The sequence below is a fragment of the Panthera onca genome (genome assembly GCF_046562875.1).
Source record: "Panthera onca isolate mPanOnc1 chromosome E1 unlocalized genomic scaffold, mPanOnc1 haplotype 2 h2.Chr16_ul_12, whole genome shotgun sequence".
Taxonomy (NCBI): Eukaryota; Metazoa; Chordata; class Mammalia; order Carnivora; family Felidae; genus Panthera; species Panthera onca.
Window position 1 is genome coordinate 158,577 of NW_027675811.1, and position 17,142 is coordinate 175,718.

The 17,142-nt window shown below is 37.2% G+C and overlaps 1 pseudogene; it reads left to right on the forward strand.

Annotated features, from left to right (window-relative positions):
* The window catches only part of LOC145715129 (EF-hand calcium-binding domain-containing protein 13-like), a 98,939-nt pseudogene that overhangs the window by 26,780 nt on the left and 55,017 nt on the right, over positions 1-17,142 (forward strand).

Sequence of the window (17,142 nt, forward strand, 5' to 3'; positions counted from 1 at the left end):
CCCTGTCAGCACAGAGCCCTATGCGGGGCTTGAACTCACCAACTGTGAGATCATGACCTGAGCCAAAATCAAGAGTCGGAATTTAACCAGCTGAGCCACCCAGCCACCCCAATTTTTGAAGAATATCTTTCAACTTAAGTTCATACTTCTGAAGAAGTCTAGTCTACAACTATTTCTTGTATGGATTGTGCTCTTGATGTTTTATCTATAAGGTTTTTGTTTAAACCTAAATCACATAGAAGTCAGAAAACAAATCAAAATAATTGATTGAAATTTGCACAAATGTTTCATTGTTTCTTTGAAGGAAAGGAGAAACCACTCTCAAGTTATTACACTGAAAAAAAATTTTTGAGGTAGACAACTTGACAAATTTTCCAATCCAGAAAGTGTTTCTGTGGTTTAGAAATGAGAACAACTAAGCCTTGTCAATTTCTCTGAACGTAGAAGCCTGCAGACCACCAGAAGCACTGAAATGTTCTTTTATAAGTTACTTTGTTCAGATTACATTAATTTAAAATGTAAATTTATAATAAGTTTCTTCCAAACACAGATAAACCCTTTCAAAATTGGCCTCATTTACTATATGAAGAGGAAAATGACATTAGAGTTATTTAACTTGAAGAGTCTTGAAAAATTAAGATGTTGCTTGACACAGATCTATGCTTGTCTAGAAAATGAGGCAGAAGAATCCTGATTCTGTGTTTTGTCACACTTTGTAAATCTGGATTTTCAGCTCTAGCTGCTCATCAGAGATGACCTGTGCATTAACATGCAGAAAAAAAAGCTCCATAATTTCAACTTCTCACTCAAACCAAGCAATAATTTCTTACTGAAATTTTCATTTGTACAATTTAGATTTCTTTCTTTCTTTTAATAAATAGGCATTACTTTTTGCGTGATAAATGAGATGATTTTTTGGATGAAGATTTTAATATTGTGCAATATTTTGTGCATTTGTTTAATGCATTTTGTGTGTGTGTGTGTGTGTAATGAGAGAGAGAGAGAGAGAGAGAGAGAGAGAGAGAGAGGAAAGGAGGAGAGGAGAGAAGGAGATGGAATGATTTGAGGCAAAGCTTTCATTAGAGTCTCATCTGGATCTGTAATCTCCCCTAAAACCACTGGTATAGAGGGTCTTAGCTAGAACACGATGAAATCAGTCCTATTCTTTTCAGGTAAAACCATTATATATGTAAAATTGACAAATTGCATGATTTTTTTGCACCTAATGACAAGTATAAAAATTAGAGCTTTGAGTAAAGAATATTGCAGTATCTTAAATTCTAATCTATATCATTTTGATTATTGCTGGGCACTATTTACTATATAATTAAAATGTGTAATTATGTTTTTATGATAGGTTTTCTTTTTACATTCTATATTTAATGTTAATGCTCCTCTAGACTATCAGTTAATTCTATTCACATTTTTAGTTTGCATTTTTATCTTATGTTCTTAATGAGTTTGCTAATGCAGTTTTTTTCCTTCTGTTTCTGAACCATTATTATAGTTAATGGAATGCTGGATTTTTCAGATTTCCTTAAGACTGTGAATGATGTTTGTTATTTGGTCTCCCAGGATCCAGGTAAAAAAAAAAACGATTCTTCAAAATTGCAGAAAAGAATGATTTTGATTGTCACTGATTTTAGGGTGGGATGGTTATATGAATTTATGTTTTTTTCAGATCTCTTACATAGTTTTTTCCCCTGTAGCCTAGGTTGAGAAAAATTAGACACGAGTTATTTCATAAAAGGCACTAAAAACCTGTCCACCCCAATGAGTATCCTAATTTTCTATCCATAATCTCCACTTATTCCTGCATGCAACTGCTAGATTTTCTTAACACACGATTTTTGTCATATCATTCTCCTGCTCAAAAATTTAGATGCTTTTCCTGTGATGAAATGAATGTGGTCCAAACCCTTATGCTTGACATCCTCACCCCCTTATAATTTTTCTTGCCACTTTCCTCTTGGTAGAATCTTTTCCAGGCAAGAACCCCATGCTCCAGTTATAGACACAAATGTCTATACATGCCAATTTCATTCTTGTTTCCAGGCCTTTCTTTGTTCATGTGTTTTTTTCTTTTTTTCCCTTTGAAATCTCATATCTGTTTTCTTCTCCATTGTGAATAGTACTTTCTTTGCTCTCTTTGGAATCTGCTTGTATTTCTCCCTAAAAATTTCCGACACTGATGGATCTCCTAACAACTTTTAGTTTACACTCCTATAAATAGCAAAGAAAGTGATTGGAAGAAATATTCATGTTACTGATAGAAACAGTGCTTCCAATATTCTGAGATCTCTAGGGTTTGCGACCTAATTTTAACAGTTCTTTGGGTTAAAACAAATCAAAACAAAAACCAGTTCCTTGGTTTTGCCATTAGGCAAGATCAAATTCCTATGATCTGTCCTTGGGATTATATATTTCTGTCAACCAGCCTGTATTTTCTTGGAATCAAGGATATATGAATGTGATAATCTTTATATACCTGGATAAGAAGCAAGAGGCAAGAAAAACTCTTTAATGTTTATTCATTAATGTAGTGAATGTTATTTAATACATTACCGTATGCATCAGTTAGCAATATAGATGTGATGCTTGGCTTGCTTTCCCTCTTTGAATTTCTTCCTACTTGGCATTTTGATTAACTCCTATAGCACTGGGTTTCCTCTTTGTCTACTTGGTTTTCAGGTTATAGCTTTTTCTTGACTAGATTTGTAAGTGTGTTTGGGTACCTAAGTACTGCCTGCTTGTCGAGCCACAGTTGAGCTATCATGTATTCCTTTGTTTTTCAAGTTCTGGTTTTCTATTTTGACCTTATTTATTATTTATGGTCAAATGTTCTGAGACCAACCAAGAAGTGCCAAATTTCTTTTCTTCCTCTTAAAACAGTATGCCTAATTCTCAAATACACTATTTTTAGTAAAATATCCAAGCAATATAATAGTATATAAATGTAAAATACCCTCTTTAATCCTTCCTATATTAAAGTTAATGTTGACTTTAGCATCTTTTATTATATGCATTTATGAATGTATATATTTACATATTTTGTAAGAGAAAATGAGTTATCAGTTACTAGGCAGAAGAGAACTAGAGTACCTGGGTCTTATAGAGGCAAGTGAAAAGATCAAGCATACAGTTAGAAATCAAGAGACCCTAAGAAAATAAAAGGGAAAAATATGATCATCTTATACTTTAAGAGAAAGGGATCATGCTATGTACTTTGTTGTCTAGCATGATTTTTTTTTTTTTAACTGAGTAATATGTCTTGGAAAGTTTTCCCCATGCCAGTAAGTGTAGGTCAGCCTTTTACTTAAAAAAAATTGTTTTTAAGTTTATTTTTATTTATTTTGAGAGAGATACAGAGCAAGTGAGGGAAGGGCAGAAAGTAAGGGAGATAGAATCCCAAGCAGGCTCCATGCTGTCAGTGTAGAGCCTGATGTGGGGCTTGATCTTACAATCCATGAGGTCATGACCTGAGCCAGAATAGTCGGATGCTTAACCAACTGAGCCACCGAGGTGCTCGATCCTTTTATTTTTTAATAGCTGCATGGTGTCTGAAAAATGTAGATGTACTATAATTTATTTAACTAATCCTTTATTGATTCTAATTATCTTCCTATTATAGACACTTTCACAATGAATATCTTTTCTTATATTTTATATTTTATACATATTTATTTTCACATTATAGTTTATATATGTGTGCTTGTGTCCTTAAGTTCCTTTCAAGGCAAAATTAGTTGCCAGTTATTAGGTAGAGGAGAACCAGAGGGACCCCTATGTGTGCATTGGGGCATGCCTTCAACACTCAGACAGATAGTTTTCAACTCTTCCTTAGCCTTCACTTCCTGCGTGTGTATATCCTCAACGTAAGCCAGACCTGAGAGTTCAGAACCTACTCTGGTATTCCTGGGTACAGACCTGTTTATGTGTGTGGCCATCTAGATGCTCAGGAATATGTTGGAACTTTTCAAAGGCCTCTACAGATGTCTCATTTCCCAGATTTTCCTTTTAAGCTTGTTTGTTAGCCTATTATTTGCCCCAATTGTTTTTTTTTTAATGGCATGAATCTACATTTATTGACTTGTAAATAGGTCCATGGCATATTTTTAGTGAAAAGGCAGTATACTATATGTACTGTTTTAATTGAGTGAAATGTTCACAATCGTTGATGAACGTAAAGAGACATAGAAAGGTATCCAAGTAGGATATTAATCAAAATGCATCATTTTTTGCATGCCCTGGTTGGGAAATTTGTGTTGCTTTTATCTTTCTTCTTTGTACAGTTGTGGGTTTATTTGATTTTTAAAAATCAGTGGGTCGGGGCCCCTGGGTGGCTTAGTCAGTGGAGTATCTAACTCTTGATTTTGGCTCAGGTCACAATCCCAGGGTTGTGGGATCAAGCCCCAAGTCAAGCTCCACATTAAGCATGGAGCCTGCTTGGGATTCTCTCTCTGTCTCTCTCTCTCTCTCTCTCTGTCTCTCTCTCTCTCCCTCTCTCCCTCCCTCCCTCCCTCCCTCTGCCCCTCTCCCCTGTTCTCTCTCTCTCTCCAAAAAAAAAAATTTTTTTTAATCCTAAAAAATATTAGTATGTCATTGGAAGAGCAGCAATAGCATTTAAGAGCAGGGCTCCTGAATCTGACTGGTTTTTGTTCATTTGTCTCAAGTTTTTACTTAAACTAATTAGTTAGTATATAGTATAATACTGGTTTCGGGAGTGGAATTTAGTGCTTCATCATTCACATGTAACATCCAGTGCTTGCTCCAACTATTACCCACCACTTCAGACCGTTATAATGTTAACTAATTGCCTCTGATTGTGTTTGAGGAGTACTTCCAGGGAAAAGGCTCTTTGCCTTGGGCAAGCTTTGAGTCCGGTCAAATAAGGCAGCTTGGCAAGTAGGGTCTTCCAGGGAGCCACAAGACAGGTCTAATAATGACAGTTCTTAGAGAATGGGGCTTTGAAGAAGTTCCAAACTCATTCTTCTCCATTGGCTGTCAGGCGGCTGTTTTTCATCATGAGGGTAGGCTCTTAGTTTTCAAGGCTCCTGGGAAGCTGGGATGGTAAGATGGGAATAATGGCAAGCTAAAATGCCACAAAGCTCACTATTACTGAAGTTCAGCCGTTTTTCTGAAAGAAAACACTCTTTGGATTACTCTAAGCCTTTGATTTATAGCCAGAGTTTTGAAAAAAGTTGATTCTGACAGTTTGCGTCCGTGTTCTCACAGCTTTTATGGAGGAGAGGATTCCCAGAGGTCCTTCCTCTGCTACTTTTGCTCGCCTGGTCAATAACAACTGGTTGGTTGGATGAGTGAATAATGCCCAGTTCTTCCGCCATGATTGTGCAAATCTAAGAACTTGTGGATCACTAGGCTTGTTATATCCTGAATTCTGAGAAAATGTAGTCTGACAAAAAGTGATTCGCTCTCTGAAGTTGATTATGGGAATTGTGTTTCCTTATCAAATTAAGGGGTGCGGTAGTCGGAGGATCACTTAAATTTAGCATTAGGACACAGGTATCAATCTGTTTAGATTTTAAGGAGGACATCTGTTTAGGGAAAATTCTCTCATTAATATGAATATTTTCATTTAACTGTGTTCTGTCCAATTCATTTTTAAAAAATTATTTATTTAAAGTCAAATTAGTTAACATACAGTGTTGTATTGGTTTCAGGAGTAGAATCCACTGATTCATCACTTACATATAATACCCAGTGCTCATCCCAACAGGTGCCCTCCTTAATACCCCTCACCCATTTAGCCCATCCCCCATCCACCTCCGCTCCAGCAACCCTCAGTTTGTTCTCTGTATTTAAGAGTCTCATTGTTTTTATCTTATTTTTCCTTTCCTTCCCCTATGTTCATCTGTTGTGTTTTTTAAATTCCATATATGAGTGAAAACATATTTGTCTTCTTCTAACTGACTTATTTCACTTACACAATACACTCTAGTTCTATCCATATTGTTGCAAATCTTTCCAATTCATTTTTGATGTTAAGGACTGTTAGCATAAGAAAATGAAGTTTCTGTGGAGAAATAGAAGACCTTTAAATAGTGGTTAAACCATTGCTAAACTCTTTGTAATATAAAAAATCTGAAGAGAAATTTTGCATCTATTCTGTTCTTTCTTTTACACTATTTTTTCTAAATTACATTTTAAAACAATGATGCCCTCAAATTTTAGATTAAGCTGCCTTGCTATTATAGATTATACCACTGATAGATATGAAATTATTTTAGTTACAAGGCTTAACTAAGCGGTGAATACAGAATAATCAGATAATCCAGAGCTTTTTAGCACAATGCCTATAGCTTTTAGCACAATGTTTGGCATATAGATAGCATTCAATAAATACCACCTATCTTTGCTAATATTATATCAATAGTGATAATAGCAAATATTACATTTTATATTAGGAATGTGGTCCTAATATAAATTGGGCAAATGGAATTGGGCAAATGCCTACTTGCAGGTAAATTTTTAGAAAACCCTATGCCTATGTAAAGGTATTGTACCCTGGTAGGCTGTTGACACAAAATCAGCCCCTCCAAGAAAAGCTGTTGATTCTCATGATAAAATAACTTCTTTGTTTATTATATTTTTGCAGCATTCCAGAATGCCTTGAAGATTTTCTGTAGGATAAAAAGTGGTCGAGTTGCGACTGATGAACTGGCTGCTGTTTTGGATAGCATGGATATTCCTGTAATTCCTGAAACTTTTCCAGGAAGTGATAAAACATGCTAGTATAGACAGTGAGTTATTTGAATTACTATGTAAATATACCTTTCTTGGATATCAGTGCTCTGATTCATCCTTTATCTCTCCTTCTTGATTCTTACCTCTTGCCACCTATCAATGTTGCTTACTGGTGTCTGTGGTAAGAGATAGTCTAGAAAAATTAAATGAGAAATTTCTAAAATTATTAGATTTTGGTATGTTTGATAAAAATCTAAGAGAAAAATGTATTTATTTTCTTTTCAAACTTTCCTCTCTTTTCCATTTCTTGTTTGTGGAGAGATGGTTTCTTTAATGTCAAGGGCATTGGCTTCACAAATTAGGAGACCTAAATTTCTTGAATTTTTAACTTTATTAGATAGCTTTGATTACACAATCTTCTCATGCTATTCAGTTACTCTTTGCAAAATGTAGATTTTTAAAAAAACATTATGAATATATTTAGCAGATGTTTTGTATTACATGTTTATATGTCACCAGGGGTGTCTGATAATAATGGATTGATAAATGATTGATTCATTGATTATCCATGTATTTAATGAGTCAGTCATTTAATATCTACTGTGCTTGGAACTATGCAAGGTGATACAGAGATGAATAGAACACATTTCTTTTTCCAAAGGAGTTCACATTCTAGCGTGGAAAGAGTCAAATAAAATGAAAATTTAATGTCGTATATAGCAAATACTGTTACAGAATGTAGTTAGGCTGCAAATGTATACTGGAAACACCAGGGAAAGATAATCAGAGAATGTGATGTCTGAGCTAAATCTTGAAGGATCAATAGGGGTTAGTTGGTTGAAGGTGGTAATGAAGAATGAGAAAGACATTTTAGACTGAGGGAACAGTTTGTGTAAATATGGCAGGAACATTATCAGACATGGCATCCTTTTCCATGGGCTTCCACAGGTTTTTGTCATTTGTCAGTGGTGGCTTTTAGGGGGTCTTTGGTGGCTGGGATGTAGTGTGAAGATAGAACCAGGCTGCATGGATTTTAGTAGGTAGTCATTTATGGTGAGTTCTGGGTTGATAGACATAAGTGGAGGGATGTTCTGGAGCATAAAGATGCCCATAAAATAGGGATTTTAAAGCTTAATCTCAAGTCATATTATTAAATAGCCTTTAGGGCATGCTCTACCAGAAGCAACAGAAATTACATATGAAACCACTGTGGCTTTTTTTTTTTTTTTTTTTTTTTTTCTTTTTTTGGCTTATGGAATTCTGGTCTGGATTTCTAGGCTTTGTACTTGGGGAGCTAAACTGAAAAATTATGCTGATTTCATAGATTGTTGTAGGAATTAAATAGAACCCATTGGCACTAGAATAGTCTCAAGAAATAGGAAGCAGAAACCTGGGAATTATCCTTGACAACTCTTGTTTTCTCTGTTCTCCTCATGCAACCGTTGTGAATTACTATTATTTTAAACTTCTAGATATCTCTTAAATCTCTCTATTTTCCACCATTTCCTTAGTCCAAGTTACCATAATTTTTCCTTAGGACCATCACTGTTCATCCTAACAAGTCCACCCACATCCAGTCTTTTTTTTTTTTTTTTTTTTTTTTTTAATGTTTATTTATTTTTGAGAGAGACAGAGACAGAATGCGAGTGGGTTAGGGGCAGAGAGAGAGGGAGAATCCGAAGCAGGCTCCAGGCTCTGAGCTGCCAGCACAGAGCCCAACGGGGGGCTCGAACTCACGAGCTGTGAGATCATGACCTGAGCCGAAGTCGGACGCTCAACCGACTGAGCCACCCAGGTGCCCCCACCCACACCCAGTCTTATCCCCCTTAACACTATGGCCAGAATGATCTTTTCAAAACACACATCTGTGGGGCGCCTGGGTGGCTCAGTCAGTTAAGTGTCCGACTTTGGCTCAAGTTATGATCTCAGGCTTGTGGTTTCAAGCCCCATGTTGGGCTCTGTGTTGACAGTTCGGAGCCTGGAGCCTGCTTCAGATTCTGTCTCCCTCTCTCTCTCTGCCCCACCTCCCCTCTCAAAAATAAATAAACATAATAAAAAAATAAAAAAAACCCACACATCTGATCATGTTACCTCCTTGCATAAACTCTAATAATACTTCTTGGGATGAAGAGCCCTTTAAGGTCACGTACAAGGACTTGCAATGTCTGGCCTTTACCTTAGATCTCCAGCGTCATCTCAGACCACATTCTGCTTTGCTTACTGTGCCCTCTTAGAGTTTCAGTTATATACCAGGCTTCCTCCTGCCATAGCCTTTACATATATTCTTTTCTTTTCCTGGAGCATTCTTTCCCTCCTAGTGAATTACGACTCATACTTTGGATCTAAACTCCACTCTATTCTTTAAGGATGCTTCCATGACTTTTCTGACTAGGTCAAGTTCTCATACACTCTCACAGCACTAATCACAGTTGCAATTTTTATTTCTTATATTTTTAAAAATTTTTTTCATTGTTTATTTTTGAGAGAGATAGAGAAACAGAGTGTGAGTGAGGGAGAGGCAGGGAGAGAGAGGAAGACACAGAATCTGAAGCAAGGTCCAGGCTCTGAGCTGTCAGCACAGAGCCCAATGCGGGGCTCGAACTCACAAACCACGAGATCACGACCTGAGCCAAAATGAGACGCCCAACCGACTGAGCCACCCAGGTACCCCTATTTCTTATGGTTTTGTGAAGATCTGTATCTCAAATAAGACTAAATACCAAGAAAGCAGATATCATGTGTACTTTTGCTCAATATTGTATCCTCAGTACTCCATACAGTGCTTGTGGCACATATTAACTGCTCAACAAATATATGTTGAATGAATTAATAAGTCTCACCCTTCACTCCATCTCCTCCAACCAGAGAGAATAAGATTTTTTCATTTTGTCATTTTTAATAACCTGGTTGTGACTTAAGGTAAAATTCCTCATAGGGGAGGTCCTTGTCTTTTGACTAGGAAAATCATTTTAACAGGTATGTTTGATTATGAGAGCTAAAGCCTATTGGGAGATACCTAGTTTGAGCAAAAAGGTAAGGTAAAGTACTCTATATAAGACAACAACAGGAACTTAGAATACAACAGTGGCTAATCGGCAGCTGGAAGAGGAACACTGAGGGAACCTAAGATTGGATGGGGGTCTAGCAATCAATAGAGAGTGGCTGTAGAACTTTAGGACAATACTATGTAGTGCTTGCTGTGCTATAAAGAAATCCCTTACTCTCATTAATTTCAAGTTATCTAGTAAGAGTTGGTTATATACAATAGCCTTGTGTTAGTCATGTGGTGGGTGGATTTAAAGGAAAAGGGTCTGTAGGTTCTGTGTTAGGTAGGCTTGGGGTGGAGAGAAGATAGCACCTATAGGATGTGATAATGTGAGAGAGATCAGGAGTCCACGGGAATAGAAAAAACGAAAATCAACTGCCAGAGTATAAAACACTCAGGAATCTTCAAATTTTGGAGGGAGTATTGATTGCTGTTCATATAATGTATGGTGTGGGGTCGGGGCTATTTTACTTAAACATTAAAGGAAAGGACACCCTCAGAATGCCAAAAGTTTTGGGTTACCCCGGTAAGAGATATGGATTCTTCTGTAACAGAATTTTGAAGTAAGGAGTGATATAAGTCGGTTATCCTGCTAGTAGAAGTCGTAGCACCCTGGTATAGGTACTGGTTTTTTTTTGTTTTTTTTTTTGTTTTTTTTTTTTTCAACGTTTTTTATTTATTTTTTTTTGGGACAGAGAGAGACAGAGCATGAACGGGGGAGGGGCAGAGAGAGAGGGAGACACAGAATCGGAAACAGGCTCCAGGCTCCAAGCCATCAGCCCAGAGCCTGACGCGGGGCTCGAACTCACGGACCGCGAGATCGTGACCTGGCTGAAGTCGGACGCTTAACCGACTGCGCCACCCAGGCGCCCCAATATAGGTACTGTTTTAACATCTTGTTTTTGTATTTGGTTTGGTTTTTTGGAGCAGTACTGATAACATGGAGAATATCTTCATGAGTATGCATGATGAAGAGGAATGCTGCTGGAATTTGCAAGGAAGTCCAATAAGCATTTGCTTCATTAAGATCTGGCAAGAGGAATATGGAAAATCACTTGATGACAGTTCTGGTAGTTTGGTTTCTGAGATAGGATATTGGTGCAGTAGTTTTTTCTCTCGTGGTATTTACCGATCTAGTAATTGAATTGGGTGAAAAGTAGTAACTAGTGCGATTTTTGATGAGAAGGTCTCTGATATTGTGGAGCTATTGTGGAGATTATGGAAATGTGTTAATAGTCATTTAACACCTTCAAAGTAATGTTGCCTTGAATATGACTTTGATGATTAGGATACTTTTTTTTCACATTAGATAGTTACATTTTCCAGGTTGAATGGAAAGGAAAGTTCCAATATGAGCTTCCTCCAGAAGGACAAATGTAAGAGTGGGAAGCTGTTTTGAACTTCTCTTATGAAGTAAATGCTACCTGTAACTGTACTGATTGTCTCAGTCTCAACCAGGAATTATTCATTGAGGTTTTGATAAGCTAGATAGGGGTCAAAATAGTAATTTCAGATTCTGTAATGCTTATTTGGCCACCAGAGACTATATAAATGGGTAGTATTTGTCTTAGATGTGTGTGAGAAGTATTTGTCATTGCATAGAAGAAGGAATAAATTTGAGCGAGAGCTAGTAAATCTATACATGGTTGGCTACTGCATGCTCACTGGTCAATGTTGGACCTCTTTCCAGAAAGGGGAGTTCTTTAAGTAGAGACCAGATATAAACAATACAGCCTTCTCCATTGGATTAATTTTTGGATGATCCAACAGAAACTTTACACTGATCAAATTCACGAGTTTGAGGGTTGAAGCCTTGAATTATTTTAGGACTTATGCTTTGATCTAAGAACTTGGGATATGGACTCTACAGAAGTTCCAGAAGTTCACTGGGGTGTTAGAACCACAATCAAGAACAGAATGAGAATAAATACCAAGAAAATAAAAAAACAGAATGTAAGAGTGGCGCCTGGGTGGCTCAGTCGGTTAAGCGTCCAACTTCGGCTCAGGTCATGGTCTCGTGGCTCGTGAGTTCGAGCCCCACGTCAGGCTCTGTGCTGACAGCTCAGAGCCTGGAACCTGCTTCAGATTCTGTGTCTCCCCCTCTCTCTGCCCCAACCCACTTGCATTCTGTCTCTGTCTCTCTCAAAAATAAATAAACATTAAAAATAATTAAAAAAAACCCCAGAATGTGAGAAGCAGTTCTAATCAGAAGGCAACTTAACATCAATTGGTGTAGCACTTCTTTGGTTGGGTCAAATACTTACTTGCTTTGCAGTGATTTAAAGTCCTGGACCTGACATAGCTTACCAATTTTCAAAGAAGCAGAATGAATCAATCTTACCCAACACCAAAACCATAGTGTATATAATAATTCTTGGACTCAAAAGGCACATTAAAAACTGGCATCTTCTTTTCAGGGTCTTTGCTTATGCTTATAACTGAATAGTTGATTTTTTAGGCATAGGCTGAAGAACAAACCTAGTATTTTTATAAGTAGGTAAGTCAACACCTGGTCTTTCTCACCTTGAATGTCAAGCGAAGTTAGACATTTGGAGGCAAGAACTATTGGGTGTCCAATTGGAACAACATTATTTGAGGTCACTGTCTCTGACCCCATTCTCTGTCATACACTGTCCAAGAAGGAAAATGGTTTTAGACAGAGGCAAGGGAAGGAATGGTAGAAGTTATAATTATGGGAGTGCTGTACATGTGTAAGATGCTAAGTAAATGGTTTACTGCTATCCACAATGTAGACATTGCATGATTCTTTACAGCCTTTAGTATATTTATTCATTCAAAAATATTTTTTTTATTTAATTTTTTATTTTTTTAAATTTACGTCCAAATTAGTATATAGTGCAACAAGGACTTCTGGAGTAGATTCCTTAGTGCCCCTTACCCGTTTAGCCCACCCTCTCTCCCACAACCCCTCCAGTAACCCTCAATTTGTTCTCCATATTTACAAGTCTCTTATGTTTTGTCCCCCTCCCTGTTTTATCAAAAATAATTTTTAAAAAATAATTTTTTTAAAGTTTATTTATTTATTTTGAGAGAGAGACAGTGCAAGTGGGAGAGAGGCAGAGAGAGAGGGAAAGAGAGAATCCCAAGCAGGCTCTGCACTGTCAGCGCAGAGCCCAGCGTGGGGCTCGAACCCATGAACTCTGAGATCATGACCTGAGCCCAAATCAAGAGTCAAACACTCAACTGACTGAGCCACTCAGGTGCCCCTCAAAAAAATTAGTTTTTAAGTGCTAGGAAGTATATAATTTGCTAGGCATTGGGGAAACAAATGACATCCTGTACTCTTGAAGAGCTCACAATCCAGTGAGAAAGACAAAAGAGCTAAAACTTGAAATTCTACCTATAGTAAATTCTCAAAACACTATTTGTTAAATGAATGAAATATTAACCTGATTACCTAGCTGTGGAGCTTAAAATGTGACTAATTTCTTTTGATGGGAAACTCTTTTATTAAGGGAAAAAGAAAATAATGGTCTTTTATGTTTCAGTGTATACTGAGCTATTAACAATTCTAGATATTATTCACAACCTCTGTTCCTACTTTCACACATCTCTGTGTTGTTTTTGTATTAGAATGGGATGGAAACTAGATTTGTGTTCAAAAAAGAAATAACAGCACTTGAACTTACTCTTTCTATTACAGGTAACCACATGGTGGATATTAGAGATATTCTATTTATTTTGGATGAACTACAGCACCAGTATGAAGATTTTTGTAAGTGAGCTCTTGTTGCTACAGCAAGTTTTATTTATAAATAAATTGCCTTTAAATTAAATCCTAATTTGTAGGTTTTATCATATGGAATCTGAAAGCCTTCTCTGACCCCATTAACTCTAACTCTTTTAAATTTTTTTTTATGTTTTACTTATTTTTTGAGAGCAACAGAGACAGAGCGTGAGCGGGGGAGGGGCAGAAAGAGAGGGGGAGACACAGAATCCAAAACAGGCTCCAGACTCTGAGCTGTCAGCACAGAGCCCAACACGGGGCTCGAACTCACAGACTGCGAGATCACGACCTGAGCTGAAGTCAGACGCTTAACCGACTGAGCCACCCGTGTGCACCCCCCCCCCATTACTCTAACTCTTTAGATAAAAGTTTAAATCCTAAATATACCTAATCAGTATTGATTATGTAACTACCATAATTTTCTTTTATCTTTCCCTTAATATTTTGCAACATGAAGTCAACTTTAAAACAAAATAATAACACTAAGAAAAAAAATGTAATTTGCAATTTGTGGGTCATTCTGACATCCTGACATTGACAGTTAAAAATTTTTAATATAGGGGTGCCTGAGTGGCTCAGTCAGTTAAATGTCCAAATTCGGCTCAGGTCATGATCTCATGGTCCGTGAGCTCGAGCCCCTCATCAGGCTCTGTGCTGACTGCTCAGAGCCTGGAGGCTGCTGCAGATTCTGTGTCTCCCTCTCTCTCTCTGACCCTCCCCTGCTTGTGCTTTGTCTGTCTCAAAAATAAATAAACATTAAAACATTTTTTAAAAATTGTTTTTAGTATATTATTCAGTATCATTCATGATTAGTTTTGTTTTTCTCCATTAAGTATGTTTTTAAAAATCTCTTCCTATTACACATGGTGTCACTCCCTTTTCTTTCTCTGTCCGGACATCCTTTGGTCAAGATTATCTATGTGTATAATTTTAAGCTCAATTTGGCTCAGTTGGTTGAGTGTCTGACTTCAGCTCAGGTCGTGATCTCACGGTTCATGAGTTCGAGCCCCGCATTGGGCTCTGTGCTGACAGCTCAGAGCCTGGAACCTGCTTCGGATTCTGTGTCTCCCTCTCTCTCTCTTCCTCCCCTGCTCACAGTCTGTCTCTGCCTCCCTCAAAAATAAATAAAGATTTAAAAAGATTAGAAAAAAGAATTATATAGTTCTAATAAACTTGCTACAAATAGAGCAGCCTCTTGCCTGATCCTTTCCTCAGTTTCTCCAGAGGCAAACATTTTAGCTGATTACCTGATATTTGTTTTCATGACTGTAAATAACATGTTTGTATTGCTTCTTGTTGATTTTTTAAAATTTTGGGTAGACCTAGTAAACTCCTTAATATGAAAAATAAGGATTTAGCTCTGTTTCATTTTCCCTGTCCCCACCATATCCACTTCCCATACCTATCCATCCTCCTAATATAGTCATAGGGTAATTGAGTAAGTTTTAATTCTGTATTTATGTTAATATATTTATGTACACACTATTCACTGCTGAGCCACATGTAAGTATCTTGTGGCTGCTTTCTCTTTCTGTACAATTTTTCCCTCTTTGAGTTGTCTTATTTACTTATTTGCTTGGTTTAAAAAAAAAGTATATATATTACTGATTGAAGCTTAGACTCTGCCAACTGTCTAAATATCCTCTTCGTAAGTTTGTCTGCACAAGGTATTCTAGTAGTTTTGTCTTCTTGAAGAAATCTTCTTTAGAGTATTTTGATGTTCTTCAGTATGAATTTGTTGCCCTCTACATTTTGTGTGCAACTGTCATCTTGAGATGTTTCTTCATTAACATGCTGGAGACTTTTCACTTCTCTCCTCCTATGACAGATTCTGTCTTCATATTTTATTGATAGTTTGGGTACAGAATTCTAGATTGTAAATAATTTTCTATGTTTTCTACTTTTCAGTATTGCCATTGAAGTGCAAAATTTTCTGACTCTTGACTTTGACACTGATTTTTTTTTTTTTCAAGCATATAGGATATTTTCTAGTCTTCTGAAAGTCTCCTTGAAAGAAGTTTCTTTGTAACGATTGTGCTGAATACAGCGTCCTTTGATTCTGGAAAATTAAAATAATTTGTTGATGATTTCCTTTCCTCTATTTTTTCTGTCTCTGTGGAACTCTTGATATTTGGATATGTGACATAATGGGATGATTCCTTTTTTTTTTAACCTTTTTCTCTTATCTCTTTGTTATGCTTTATTTATTTATTATTTATTTCATGAGTGAGAGTGGAAGAGGGGCAAAGGGAGAGGGAGAGGGAATCTTAAGCAGGTTCCACACCCAGCGCAGAACCCAACATAGGGCTCAATCTCACGACTGTGAGATCATGACCTGGGCCGAAATCAAGAGTCGGATGCTTAACTGACTGAGCCACCCAGGTGCCACTCTTTGTTATGTTTTCTGAGAGAGTTCCTTAAATTTATCTTCCAATGCTTCTATTTAGTTTTTCATTTGTACTTTTAAATTTCCAATAATTTCTTTCCCCTCTGTTATTTTATTATAATATCCTCCTCTTATTTCATGAGCATTTCTATTGTTCCACAAACAATATCTTCTGTTGCAACTAAGAACTTCTGTTGCAATGCTTTTGAGATTTCCTTTTTCATTCATATTCTGTCTCCTCCAAGGTATTTTTTTCTGTTTGTTTTTCATTTTAGGAGTGTTCCTCAAATGTCTGGTGATCTTTGGTTGTCTACTCATATTTGAGAATGGTGAACTCAAAAGCTATTTGGAAGCTCTGAGACTGAGGGCAAAACTAGCTGATTATGAGCTGTAGGATAATGATTCTTTTTTTTTTTTTTTTTTTTTTTATTTTTTAATATATGAAATTTACTGTCAAATTGGTTTCCATACAACACCCAGTGCTCATCCCAAAAGGTGCCCTCCTCAATACCCATCACCCACCCTGCCCTCCCTCCCACCCCCCATCAACCCTCAGTTTGTTCTCAGTTTTTAACAGTCTCTTATGCTTTGGCTCTCTCCCACTCTGGCCTCTTTTTTTTTTTTTTTCCTCCCCCTCCCCCATGGGTTTCTGTTATGTTTCTCAGGATCTACATAAGAGTGAAACCATATGGTATCTGTCTTTCTCTGTATGGCTTATTTCACTTAGCATCACACTCTCCAGTTCCATTGTAGGATAATGATTCTTAACCAGAGATGATTCGGAGATTTCCCCCGCCCCCCGCCCCGAACTTCCCCTTCCCCCAGGAACATTTGGAAACATTTGGAGACATTTTTGGTCATCACAATCTGTATTACTGGCATCAAGTGGTGAGAGGCCAGGGATGCTTCTGAGTATCCTACAATACACAGGACAGCTCTCTCAATAAAGAAGTATCTGTCTCAAAATGCCTGTACTGCTGAGACTGAGAAACCCTGCTATCGGGTGGTCTGGCTGGGCTATTTGCCTGGAAAACCCTTAATATGACTGTCTTTAGGGTATATTTCCTTTTGAGATGGTCAGAGTGTTCAAAGAAACTTTGAATATCCTTCCCGCAGGTATAGCCTTGCTTCATAGAATTCCAGGTGTTAAATAAGACGAAAGACTGAAGTTCCCATTATTCAGTGTAAGCCTCCCTCCGAGTTTTGCAGGTAATACTCCTACCCTCTATTGTGTTTAGTATTCCATAATCCAGAGCC